The sequence below is a fragment of the Chrysemys picta genome, chromosome 2, assembly GCF_011386835.1.
Source record: "Chrysemys picta bellii isolate R12L10 chromosome 2, ASM1138683v2, whole genome shotgun sequence".
Lineage (NCBI taxonomy): Eukaryota > Metazoa > Chordata > Testudines > Emydidae > Chrysemys > Chrysemys picta.
Genome location: NC_088792.1, coordinates 246,530,556 through 246,545,393, shown reverse-complemented (window position 1 = coordinate 246,545,393; position 14,838 = coordinate 246,530,556).

Genomic DNA, 14,838 nt, shown 5'->3' with positions numbered 1-14,838 from the left:
CTCTGAAAACTAGCAGGCTTCGAGACGCTACCAGAGTGAACACTCCAGGTCCTTTGCAGGAGGAGTTATGGAGAAAAGGAACTTGTCACTGCTGCCTTCACCTCCTGACACATTTGTGAGGGAGAGCAAGGGACCCAATATCCCATCCTAGCTCTTCTCCTCTGGCTTCCAGGAGCAGGAAGAGAAGACACCCTGGCAAATCATCTTCTGTAGGTCACTTACCAAGATGTCACATTAGAGTGAACCAGGAAAAAACATTTGACTCCTATCCTGCCTTCTGGGTTCTCTGCCCCTCCCCCATACCATGGCATAGGAATACGTGGTGACTGTGTGGGTTTGGAGACAGAAAAGGAACTAGAGACAGGAAAAAGGTGATTGAAATGAAAGGGGTGAAGCAGAGGCAATGTGGTCCAGTGAACAGGGAATAAGGAAACCTGGAGTTCATTCCTGGCTGGCTCTGTCGCTGACTTGCTTTGTGACCTTGCCTTAGTTTCCCCAGCTATAAAATGGAGATAATGATACTTGCCCACCTCTGTAAAACATTGTGAGATCTGCAGCTGAAAGTGTTATATAAGAGCTAAGTATTTATTATTTATAATATGATACTCATCTTGTGGGCACTCAACCCAAAGGCTATGTGAAGCAAAGAATGTAAATAGTCTATCTTTGAAGGATAACGCCATCTTGTTCAGTCTTGATTAAACACCAGCTTACAGGCATGGGAACAAACTCAAGACTACACAAAGTGCATACAGAGTTCACTGGAGTCCTCGGGCTGTGCCAGGGAGAGACTAATGACAAAGTACGACTGGAACACCGGAGTGTGATGACAGAATTCTGTTTACTTAGAAATCCTGCAACCCAAGGCAAGTTGTTTTATAAAGGAAACGCCCCGTGTAAAGTTCCATGGTATGAGAAATGACAGGGAACTGGTGCCAAAACATAGAATGATCTGTGAAAATCATCAGATGCAAAATTTTGTATCGTGCAACATCTTTTTATATGCAACTTGCTCCGAACTGGACAGTCCCACTGCTGTTTAGTACATCAGGCAGCGTGATGCAGTATAAGAACAAAATTTGCTGTTGCCGCCTCATTTAGTTTATTAGCTCCCTTCATGAGTCTCCAGTGTAGGTATATGGGAGACAGAAATGCACCAAGCTTTACTATTTCACAGCCGAACATGGTGATATAGGCTCACCTTGACAGTCACTGCCGTCTTCTCCAGGGCTATCGCTAACACAAGAATGGACTCCGGGAGGCTTTGACACATCACTGATCAAACTAGTACTCTGTTCTTTCATAGCAGGCTCTTTCAGCTCTTACTATGATGAGAGCCACATAAGGTCTGAAGGAGATGTTAGAGGGTCCTCCATGATAAGAGACCAGCTAGGTAACAAAATGAAGAATTATGCAGCCTACTGAGGCAAGCTTTTCTGAAGCTTCTGTGGTGATCAAGTCACTCCTACTCTTATAGGAGTACTCCAAGGTGAACTTTCACTCACCTGTTTATATTCTCCCTAACACAAAGACCAAACAGATGCTTTCAGTCTGAATGATTTTTTTTTAAACTATAGGTTAAAGAAAACCACAAGAACAAAATTAAAGTTTCCATGTGTTACCCTTCTCTGTGTGTGTGTGTGTGTGCGCGCATGTGCGTACTCTGTGACAATCTGTACTGCCCTCAACACAAAATGTCTGCCACACATCAAAGCAGAAGCATCGGAAATGTTAGACACTTAGATAGCACACCATATATTAAAATAGTGTTCTTTATGTCCAGTGTTTTATCTCTAAACAAGGTTCTTTAAAAAGCTTCTTCCATGTTTCATTTTTTTTAAAAACAGTATAAGCATGACAAAAAGTGTTGTCTGAAATCTGTCTTCCATAGCGGTCGATGAGGATTTCCTTATTCATGCCAGTTGGTGGGCTGTTTGCGTGAAGGTTCACTGTACTTTCATGAGCAATACTAATTCCTTGGTATGAACAAGTGGGGAGGAAAAGCTGGATTGACAGAGGCAGTTACCAGAGATCATGCTTACACATGTTTGTTTTCAGTAATTAGTACAGTGTTAATAGCAATATCCACTTTGTGCAAATAAGCAGTCTTTACTTAAACAGTGGGCCATATGCTCTGATGGGTGTCAAGGTGGGGGGGTTGATAATAAAACTAAAACTTTTGTGAAATTTTGCTTAATTTAATTTAAAATTGCCATTTTTCATATATCTATTTAAATGTCAGTTACATTTTGCAATATTTTCCATTTGGCAACAGCATTTTGAATGTGACGAAACATCAGAAAGAAGACACAGGCATACATGTATATCCGCATATGCACATGTGGCTAGAGAGACAGATTTTTCTAACGTGTGCCTAAAGTTAGGCACTGACATATGGATAGCATGTGAAAAAGAATTAGGATGTTGGTGTCAAAACATAATTTAGAGGGTATTTTTTTATAACATGTTTTTTATTTTCAAAAAGTACAAGATGGTTTGCTTCTGAACTGCAAAAGCAACTGCTGCATTTGCAAGCATTTATTATTTTGCAGATATTTGATAAGGCTAATATTAGTAACGAAGCGGGAAATCTGTTGAGTTGTTAACTTGCTTCTAAGGCTCTGACCTGTTTTGTTCCTGTTAAGTGTAATGGAGAAACTTCCTATATGTTATGCAATTCTGTTCAGTTATATTGCTGTCTATTTTTTTAAAATAGTAAAACTGATATTCATTACAACTTCAGACAGAAGCCTTTTATTGAAGGAAATTGAGAACTTTCACTTTAAAAAGGAAACTTTTGAGGCTAACCCATATTTTCACTAGAAATTGACTATTTTGTTGGTGGTTTGGATTTTTGTGTGGTTGTTTAATTTATTGATTGTTGCCTGTTTGCTTGTTGGGTTGTTTATTTTAGGAAACTTTGTAATTTTCCAGTGTGGTGGTGTTGGTTTTACATGTGTGAATCATTAGGTACCAAGCTAGTCACTCTTTCACAAAGGCACAGATGATTTAAATGTTAACTTGCATACGAGTCCCACCTACCTTGATACCCATTGTAAATCCGCTAATTGCCTCTATGTGTGCAGTAGGTGTTGATAAAAAATAAAGTTGTTACATAAGTCACAAGCCCAGGTGAAAGAACTGTCTGATAGCAGCACCATCAGAGTACCGTAACATGTACACTGTACACAGACCCCTTTGGCTCCTAGAGTTGTTTCTTTCTTCGCATCAATCCCAGTGTGACCTGTTAAGTGAGGCATATATGCTGCCTTTTCCCCAATCACGACGGTCGAAGGGAATAGACAGCAATTTTCTACTGCAAATAATGCCTGCTGCAAATATTATCTTAATGTATTTCATTTACATAACTACATTGGAGAAGAACTCTATTTGCATGTCCACTTGCAGATTTATGTGTGGGGACATAGATGAATATACCGGTTGTGTAGTCAAAAAAAGCAAAACACACACATGCAAATGGAAAGAGTGCGACAGAAATACTGACATGGTGCCTAGCAATAGTGGTCTTCTAGGTTGCCCCCTATATTCTCTCCTGTGTTCTCTTTCTGTTAGCTCCCACATACTGAATATTCTCTCAGTGTCAATTAACTACTGCAATAAGTGGGAGGAAAAAGGTATTATGTTTGTAGATAAGGCAGCTGCTGGCATCTTTCCATCAGTGTGTACATGAAACGGGTCCAGCCACAGGTCCAGCTCCATCTTCATCTTGAGGTGTCAATGCCAAAGTCACCTCCACTAACGAATCTACATCAAAAGGGCACCAATGACAGCCCATATTAAATGGATTAAAACCTGGACAACTGACAAATCGCAAAAAGTAATTGTACATAGAGAATCATCATCTAGTGGGGTCCTGCTGAGATATATTATTGGGCCAATGCTATTCATATTTTTATCAGTGACACAAAATCTTTGCTAGTAAAATTTGCAGCTGACACAAAAATTGGTGGCTTGGTTAAATACTGCTAAGTACAGTACGATTGTACAAATTTGGCTCACATGGTACAGCATGCTTTTAAATATTGCCGAATGCAAGGTCATCTAGGAACAAAGAATGTAGGTCACAGTTTTGTAGGGAGACTGAATCTCAAATGCAGTGATGCTGAAAAGGACTTAGGGGTCATGGTAGATAACCAATTCCCACAGGGATACTATAACTAAGACAGCAAATGTGATCCTTGGATGTATAAGCAGGTGAACATCATGCAGGAATAGGGAAATGGCATATTTTTGTTCTGTTTTGGAATGGGGAAAAATGATAAATTGTGACGTTTCCCATGAAATGGAAAATCCAGTTCTACCCAGCTCTATCCATTAGCTTCCCAACTATCCTGGACTTGGGGTGTCAGCCAATGAGTCTGTTGCTGAGTAAAGGTGCACAGCCATCCCCTGAAGTTAAATGTAAAACCTCTGTTGGTAAATTTCCTTGGACCGCCAAAATGACTGCCTTTCCTGGCCTCACTCTGTAGCACTGTCCCCATGCAGAGGCAGATTTCCATTGGTGCCTGTTGTCAAAGAGGCCTATCAGAGCACTCAGGACCCTTCCCCTCTCACTGGGCTGCATATCTACCCACTCAAATGTAACCAAGTAAGCATGCAAGTCATCTGCTCCTAGTTGGGACATGGAAGGGCTGGGAGTTACTGGCAATCTGGGCAGTGCAGCCAGGGTTCATGAGCTTTCTAAGATGACCTAGAGTTTCCCTGCAGTGACATTTCTGTACTAGACCTCAATCCCTGTGCACAAAAAAGCTGGTTGTGTTAATAAGCCACACTAAGTCAGCAGAAATCAGCTAGTGTCTGTATGCAGGGTTGGACAGCTGCTATCATGATGGGTTGAAAGAGGCATCCTGCCACCCTGTTACAGATATGTATATTAAATGAAGTTGTATTGTATAGCCTCACCGTACCTTAACTCGTTTAATTGTATCTCACTACTGTAGGTGCTGCACGTGGTATAAAGTGTTATATGAGCTGCAAGCAAAAAAGGCATGAATTCTGGACCTGATGGCAGGCTGCAGTTGCAAACTTTTTAGTCAAAGCTAAACCATTCTTGTCTTTCTTTTTATCCCAACATAGCAGCCTCCCAATCACTTGGATTTGAGCTGCTGTGGTAATTCATGGTTAGAACCGTCATTCTTGGCAGTTGCACTGAAGAGTAAAAGGAAAACAACCTCCCAGAATGTCAGATACGCATAGCAAAAGGAAAAAACCCCACATAAAAATCTGATTTGAAGAACACAATTATAATATTTTACCCTCATTTCACTAACCATTTTATTGACTGAAAGAGGAGCTACCTCAAGACTACAGATCTAAAGTGCTAACAAATTAAAACCATTCCAGAAGTAGAAAAGCCCTCTAATCTGAAGCATGCTTCCTGAAAGGGCTTTTGAAGATCTATAAATGCCATATGCTGAATAGACACTGTTTCTTCTAAGGTCCAAGCAATTTTTGCTGAGTAACTGACCAAACAAAGTCAAAAAAGAAGAGAAAAAATGACAAGGGACACCACATAAGAAAAACAAGAATTCTATACCATTATGAAATACCAGCCAACTTGCAGATGGGAACACTTATTTTATCATTCAAATGTTTACTTTATACAGTTGATGTCCAAAAGTGATTGCTTTTCCACTGATTCATTTAGTTTAAGAAGTAAAGTTGGCCAAACATCTATATTCCATAAACAGAAATAATAAATCAAAGACACAGAGTCCTTTCTTCTTGCTAAAATAACATTTAAAATGTGGGACAGAATCAGAGCATGACAGAAAAGTTCTGGAGAAAAACATGCAGAGATTTTTAAAAATTTACATTGTTAGTCTTTTAAATGAAAGGAAACTAAAGAAAATTTGTTTCATAAACAGGTGAATTCTTAAGAGCAGATCTAAATATTTCTTTTTCTTAAGATCATGGATACAAAAATGTCCTTTGATTTATGGAAATACCTCCTTTGTTTCTTCCCACCCACACATGTGTATCTTCTCTACTAATGAGATGAAGTTATATATCTTTACAGGGTGTCTGTAGGATCATATTTCATGCTGTGTGTGCTTTCACAAGTTTAATACCCCAAAATTACACCACCCACTACAATGAAAAACATGTATTGTATTATGAAATACATAAATATACACTGGCAATACATTTGTGCTTTATTATAAATTAGAAAATATATTGTCTGTTATCAGTGGCAGCTCAACACCTGGAGAGAAATACCTCCATTACAGCTCAAATAAATCCAAGGAAATTGCTTTAGAAACAATGATAACTCCTTCAACAGAATCATCCCTTTCAAGAGGTAACGTCGCTGTCCTGTGATGGAGAGACTCCAAGCGACACCTCATGAAAAATCTTAGGGATGCCCCAGGAATTGAGCTATGAAAATATTTGTTTCTCCTTTTCATATGGAATGTGAAAAAATATAGAAATGCTTCACTGAGAACATAAAGTAGAGAAGATTTCCTGTGTATGCATTGGCACAAGTACCGTGCTAGTGATATCTTGGAAATGTGGTTATATCCCAAAACCTGGCAAAGCCAATATGACAAAGACCCAAACAGAATGACACAAAAAATGTTTTTATTCAAGGAAAAATGCTCTGGGGTTCACTCTTTTAGGATAAATAACTTTCTACCTTAATTTCAAGATATTTTGTCACTGATGTAAATTATCCCAAATTTGTATTTAATGTAAGTAACTTTGAGATTAAAATGAGTCACATAACTGGAAACAAATGACCTTTGAGTGTTATGACTATGGCACATCATTTGGTAAAAATTAATAGGAGAAGGAGTTTTTAATTCTAATCTCTCATCCATGCCTGTTACTACATTACTACATCCAATCTCTACATCCATTACTACATTCTGCTCTATAAAATAACATCATAGTATTAACAGTTGCCAAAAACAGTCTCTCTCACACATACACACAATTTCTTCCCCTACTCAGACACACACACACCTTGAAGTTCCACCTGTCCAGGATGAGGGTCATCAACTTCTGCACAATCTAAGCTTTCATTTAAAAAAAAGTTTCTAGTTATTGTTGCAAGGAAATCCTTCAAACATTAACAGAAGTTAAACTACCTAAAAACAAAGTGCCAAAAGCTTCCTCTACTGCTCCTAGCAACACAAAAAGAGAGTCTGGTTTTGTTTTCATTGCTGCTGTTGAAATTTCTGTGAGCAACAGTGAAACTGACAGGCATAAGGTCAGTTTTACACTACTGCGGTTTGGGAAAGCTAGGAGCATCAGTAGGCAGGCACTGTGTTTTCTACATAGTGATTTAAGAAACTACAAAAGGTTTGTTAAATCACTAATATTCTAAAGGGAGGAGGACTCAAAGAAGAGGCCGGTGGAAGGGTTGAGTGGCAGAAATTTTCAAATATTTCCTTGAACTATCTGCAGAAACAGTACATAGCATTTGCAAGCATGATAAGGGTTTTTATTGAGCGGAAATGAGCAACAGTTTTGTAAGCTCACATTCAATACACACTGTTTGAGCTGCTTTCTCTATGGCTTTTGTTTGTCTGAGTCATTGTGTGTTAGCAGTTTGAAGAATAGGAATATGACCATTAAAGGCTTATAGAGTTCTTCTCGAAATTGATGTCTTCAACTGTACGTGATTTGATATGCTGCCTGCTTTGACAAATGGAAGCACACCTTTCGATCTGCCAAGAAACACATGGATACTACGCTCTTTAAAGCTTGAACTGTGGACACCAGAACTGGACACCATAGTCTGGCAGTGGTCACACCAGTGCCAAATATAGAGGTAAAATGACCTCCCTATTCCTATTCAAGATCCCCCTGTTTATGCATTCAAGGCTTGCATTAGCCCTTTTGGCCACACTGTTGCACTTGGAGCTCATGTTCAGCTGATTATCCACCATGAACCCCAAATCTTTTTCAATGTCACTGCTTCCCCCAGATAGAGTCCACTATCATATAAGGATGCCCTACATTCTTTGTTCCTAAGATGTGTAAAGAATGCAGGTGCACTACTTTAGCTGGTAGTGTATAAGCCCTCCTATTAAGAGGTTCTATGTTGTGTCCTCAAGGCATGGTCAGCGCATGAGGGTTTGTTGTGATGGTGTAAGGTCTAATTCTGATGTATGTTGCGTGGAATTCTGGAATAATGTCACTTGAGTTATACCAGGTTTACATTAATGCAAATAAAAGCAGAACTTCATCTGGAATGTTTCTAGCTTGAATATTTGACAGAGTGCTTAGTGATTGTCAATTTTCAGTTAAACCAGAAAGAGAATTACTTGTTGACAAGATTGGAATGACTCTCTTACTCTTAAGGGACTCAACTATTATTTCCAGTAAGAGATCAAGTCCTGCTCTAAATTACACCAGTGTACATCCATCTTCAATGGAAATACTGGAAGCCAACGGAATGACTTTGCAGTTACACAAGTACGAGAGTAGAATTTGGCCCCAGATCATAAGGATCTAATTCCGTCCTGTGGCAAAATTTGTCCCTTATTAAAAATGACTCTAAATACAGTAGAACAGCAAGTTTCTGTTGAGCCAGAAGTAGACATGAGCTTGTATACATTGGTAGTGAGGCACAGACCTATTTCTTGAGACTTCCCCTTGCCTAAATAACAAAGAATTTGCCATGGTCCTAATCCTGAAGTCCTTATGTATAGCAGATTGTGCTTTTAGCTCGGGAGATCCCTGGTGCAATCCTGGTATGTCAGCCAAGATGAGAGCCATCACACCTACCCACACGAACTTCCAATGATCCCATTAGGAGTTAGCCCAAGTAAGGACTGAAGAAATATTTGGGCCAGCTTGTGCCTCGTAGAGGCAGCGTGAAGCCCCAGAGGGAGCACTAGCAGGTAGAGTTCTTCAGAGGCAGAATTCTTCCCTGAACTCCCTGGCGCACATACCTTAGTGGGCTGCAGACTGTGTGCCAGCCCTGCTCTGTGACACTCCCCTGTGGGACTCAGGATTGTAAGATGCCTCACCACCACCTGTCCTTAGGGTGAGGAAGCCTTGTATGTACCAGGGTCATCTTCCTGACAACCCTGACCACAAGCAGAACAAGCTCGCCCCTCGCAGTCCATACAGGCTCTTCTGTCCCTCATACAGGCTAGTTACAAGCACACTCCAACCCCCGAGTCCTCCAAGCAGCCCCCTGTGGTGTCCAACACCCTAGTCACTGGACACTCACAGAATTACTAAACCCACTGTTCCCAAAGGAACAGTACATCACAGCTCTGCTTAACACACAGCACTTACATTTGTTTGTAAAGCTCGCAAGTATGAGTTTATTTAACAAAGAAGAGAGGAGGTCAGTATCATTATTCCCATTTTACATATAGGGAAACTGAGGCACAGAGCGAGTGAGAAGAAATGACTTGCCTAAGGTCACACAGCAAGCTAGTGAAAGAGTTGGGAACAAAACTCAGATCCTAGTCCAATGCACTAACTACTAAGCTACACTGCCTCCCTTAAGGTCTCAAATTGCTTAAGCAAAAACTTGAAGCCTCCAAAACACAAGTCACCTGTAGAAATCTTGGCCTATCATTCTGAGCTACTAGCATTTTGCAGTCAGTTGGCACTTTGGTGTAAAAGACTACACAATATATAAGGCAGTGAAAAATCAGGCTCACAGCATAAGGAAGAAGTTGTGAGATTAAATTTGGGGGTATAGAATGCCAACCTTTTAGAGAAACAAGCTGTGCTGGTAGAAAGCATTATCTGAATAAGTCCCTCATAGTTCAGTAGATTGAATAAACACATATGTTCTCTATGTAAGCCAGTCAATTACTTTCTTCTTTCAGATAAGGCAGCAATCATCTTCAAGTCCAAAGCACAATAGTTAAGGTGATCAACAATTCAAGACAATAATCAGGCACCATTTCTAATGACTCATGTATGGCTATAGACATCATCATCAAAAGAGGGCATCTCAAATCTCAGTCTCAGAATAATAAATTTCTATCTGACCTCTTAAAAGTCAACCAGCGTGTAACCATCATATTTCAGGAGAGAAAAGTAGTATGCAGACACCAAAGATGTATAATATTCTAATATGATTATAATCCAGCCCCTAAGGAAGAGAGCAACCACAATTCAGACACTGACCAAGTGATTTTCGTGCTACTCATCACACATTATTTCCTGAACAGACTCTGGTCTTATGGAGTTCACAAGTAAAAGTTATAATCTGAAGGCTATAGTCTCATCTTGATGTGTACACGTATCTTCTCTGAATTTAATAGTCCCAACCCTAACCCAGACTGCTAACCGAAAGCCACTACAACCACAGATCGAGTAGCACTTACTCATACAAGTAGCCCTGTTGATTTAAATATGAGGAAGGGTTGCAGAATTTGGTATTTAATGCATGTATTCCCAACAACCATTCTACACTCTAGTGGCCCAATTCTGTAGAGTAAACTAGTACTCAGTGAGAGTAAGGGTGGCAGGATCTGTCCTCAGATGTCTGCAATCCCCAGCTGGCTAATGAGAATGACACGAGTATCAATAGAATGTACCATTTTATTTCTCAGCAAAGACCTTAGGATCAGCTCTGATGCTGAATTTCAATTGATTCCTTAGCAGTGGGAGATCTGGCAGAGTAACCGGAATGGGGTGAAACATCTGGTTTTTGTTTCCCGAACTTTTGACAGCAAAACAGAGTTATTTTTAGAATTTTACAAGTCTTGCAGTAATTTTAAACAATGGTTTTTGCCAAGTTTTCCACTTTTTGGCAAATATGATTGTTTTTGATATAAAAACATAGCTTTCACCTAGAGGAAAAACTCATAAACCTGTAAAAATGCTGAAATTTTCATACACACACACACCTTTTGTTGTTGTTGCAAAAACAGCACAAAAACATCTGCCCTAAAAATTTGTGAGACATTCTGCTAGTGCTAGAAGGAGAAAGATTTTGTTCATGAATAAATGAATGGTTTCTCTAAGAAGAGAATTGCATGTGCTGCCTTCCTTTTATTTTTTCTCTCCTCGCTAACGCTTAGTCTCCAGATGCAGTGAAAACTGGTTTGAGCAGAAGAACATATGTTTGCAGCATGAATTCTGTTGACAGGGTCCTGCTACTCAGATATGCAAAGTTGCTGCAAGCCGTCCCTGACCCGCACACTTGCAGAATGTGCTCTAGCAATTATCTTGCTCCATTTAAAAAATTTTTACCCTCTCTTTGTCAGACCACTTTTATTCAATGGCTAGGCTTTGTGTTCTGCTTCTTTGCTGTACACCTGAGTGCTCCCGCCAAAAAAATAAGTTATAGACCGCTTTCCAAGTAGTATGAGAAAAAGTAGCTAATTTTAATCCACACAGACTAATGTCCCACAGCTTTGCTCCACCTGTATGAGGGTTGATGTTTGGCAACTAATTTTTTTTATAAAGTACGCTGTCCTGTATTCTAGATTTAAGGTATAACAAAAGGAATAGCCTATCAATAATCAACTGTTTGTTCTCAGTGTGTATATATCCCTTCCTACACATGTTAAAAATTTAATAGACCCACATAACTTCATCAGATGTTATTTGGTGTCTACTGTTGTGCCTGACTCTGACACACTTACTCATGTTGAGTAGACCCTAACTACATGAATAGTAGATTGATTTCAATGGGACTACTTGTGGAGTAAGGTGCAACTCACCATGCGTAAGTGTTAATTTAGCTCTATGGTAGCATTATAGGGAAAACAGTACTGTAAAATATTTTAGCTTAGAAAGTAATATATCAGTTTAAATATATTTTCAATGACAGAAGGTTAGACTCACACTTTATTCAGTCATAGATGCTGGCTGAATCATCTGCTAACTTGCTGCTTGCCTTGCTCCTCTCATATATTATCTTTGAATGAACACCATGCACACAGCAATTTCCACACCTATTATTCTTTTGGTTCAATCATTTAGTGCACTCTGCAAGGTATGTACGAGGCCATCTTTCCAACACAACCTCTATTACTTCAGCTGCTAGTGAATTATCAGCCCAACAATCCATAAAGCACTTAGAGTTCATATTAATTATCAGAGACTGAAAGAGGTAAAAGTACTTTAATAGATTCCTTTAATACACACCCTTTTAAACACAAAACCCCGTAAGATAGGAAATGGTTTTAAGGTGTGCTGTTACTCATACTATGCTAGGCTGATGCACAACAGGAAGCTTAGTTTATTCAGTTAATGAATTAGTTATTTCTATCAGTTTCATTGGTAATATAAGAAAAATACAGTCAATCATATTACTTTGCTTGATTGCTAATGCCATGAAAATACTGCAAGATTGAAGTCTATGTAAAGCACTTTATAGTCTGAAATCCAGTGGGGAAACATACAAAAGACCAAACATCTTTGAATATTGAAACTCATTTCTAGCCAAGTTAACTGTGCTAAAATTTAACAGCTACTTTACGTGCTGCTTATGGAAAACCAGCCTCATTTTGATTTCACATGCACTCTTGCAAAGCACACTCCGCCTCCCATCAGGCTCTGCCTGTCTCAGTCTCCTCCTGGAGCAATAGTGAGGGACCGTCTATGGATAAGAGCCAGGCAAAATCTGGCCTTTAATTTGTAATCTCCTTGGGGGCAGGCAGCCTATTTACTGCCAGTTTTCAAGGTCCCTCCCCCACAATTTTGAATGCCACTAGACATAATAAATAGGAACTACTCTTCTAGCAGCCGAGTGACTAGTGGTAGAGGCCTTTCCCCCTTTCCCCCCCTTTCACTACTTCCTTTGCCAGGTACTCCCCCTGAGGGCAGCACAGCTGGGAGGGAGGTACAGAAAACAGGCAGGGCAGACAAGCTGGGTGCTGATTGGAGCTTGGGCGGAACAAGATTCACTGCAGCAAACTTAGCTACACCTAGGGAGCATAGCACCTATAACAGCAAGTCCCACCTTGCCAAAGCCTGGAGAGCAGGAAACTTTTCCTTTGGAGCCTGCACTGAAGCAAGAAGAGTTCTGGAAGAGGGTTGTGAGAGAAACCTGGCAGGGGAAAATCAGGAACTGGTGGGATAGAGAAAACTACAAGTTGAGTCTCTGCCCCCCTAGTCAGCTCTGTCCCGAATCTCACACATTCTTTCCCTGCTAAGAGTAGAAATAATTTGTGTCTGACCTTTGTTTTCTCTGGACAGCAGCATAGCCAAGCATTTACACATGCACCATGCCCCTGTTACAACCCCTGAGCTCCCAGGGCATGCACGGGTATGAAATGAGGTCAATGGACCAACACCAGGGAGAGTAGAATTAAGCCCTTGTTCATGAAAGATGTGCAAATCAGGCTTTGCTTACACTACAGACCTTACAGTGGCACAGCTGTACCGCTGCAGCTGCGCTGCTGTAAGGTCTCCCGTGTAGCTGCTCTATGCCGTTGGGAGAGAGCTTCCCCTTCAGCATAATTAAACCACCCTTAACGAGCGGCGGTAGCTATGTCAGCGGGAGAGTGTCTCCTGCTGATATAGCGCTGTCCACACTCGTGCTTTTGTCAGTGAAACTTCTGTTGGTCAGGGGGTGTCTTTTTCACACCCCTGACCGACATAAATTTCTCCGACAAAAGTGCTAGTGTAACATAGCCTCACCCTCTCTGTGGCTTTCCAAAAGAAGCAGATTCAGAGCATCTAATTTCCGTATTGCACGCCCACTGCCACCTCTGCATTTTCTGGCATGCACCAATTCCGCAACCAGAATTAGCTCCAAAGGGAGTGCTTTGAATCACTTCAGAACCTATTATATATTCCTAGATGGTTAAAATATTTGTACCTTTTTCAAGCCTGCTGAAGCTTATGCATTTTCCTTCTATTTTGAGCAGCTGGTTCATTTAACTGTGAGGAAGTAAAGAAGGGTTAAGACATTACTATGACATTAGGAAGACTGGGATAAGATGAGAGATATGCCGGCATCATAATCCCTTCTACTTTCAGCATGGTAAACAAATATCGCACTTGCTTCTTGGCAGTCTACTTTCCCTTGCTAAGCAGCTTTGCACTTATGTGCAAAATAAGCATTGAATTGTACATATGGCAGCTAAAAATAACCAAACCAAGGCAAATGAACAACAATCCCCTGGAACAACCCCCCCTCCCCCTCCCGGAACATGCAGTGACTTCTAATGTCTCTGCGTTGTGGAACTACTCACTACATCAGAGAAGGTTGCAGGTCCTTAAAGTAATCTCTTCTGGTATGACCAAGAGCTGTCATGACATCATCACATGCATTGCATCATGTTTTTCATACCCAGCACCCAGACTGTTGGCCAGAGAAATTAAAATGTTATCCTGTGTCAGGTTGCTACAAGTTCTCCAAATTAACATGAGCTAATTAGGAACATCTCAAGTCTGGGCTTTCTCATTCGTGTTTGTTACCCTGTTGCCAAAAGCATCAATTCAAACTGGTTGCAACAGGGGTCTGAGTTTGCTGAGCAAATGTACTGAAACCCCCCCCCCCACCACCACCAAAACAAGGGTCCAGAACTTTAGCATAAGTGGATACTGTAACCCTGGAGAACCAGGTGGCAACTCTGGCCCAGGCATTAGGCTTCAGCCCAGCATTGACAAATAGAGCCCTGCAAACTGGCAGATATCCTCTTTATAGCTGTGGATATCCGCTTTATATCCACAGATAACTGCTTTATATCCATGGACCATTTTTGCAGATCGTGGATTGGGTGTGGTTACAAATTTTGGAAGCCAGTCCCTCTCATCTGTGTGTTGGTATAGTTAAGATGGGTATTGGCCTTATAACAATGTGCTTAAACATGATGAAATGCTTGTAAGTTGCTGCATGCATTAATTTCACTTATAATATCTTTACCACGTGCTATAAGG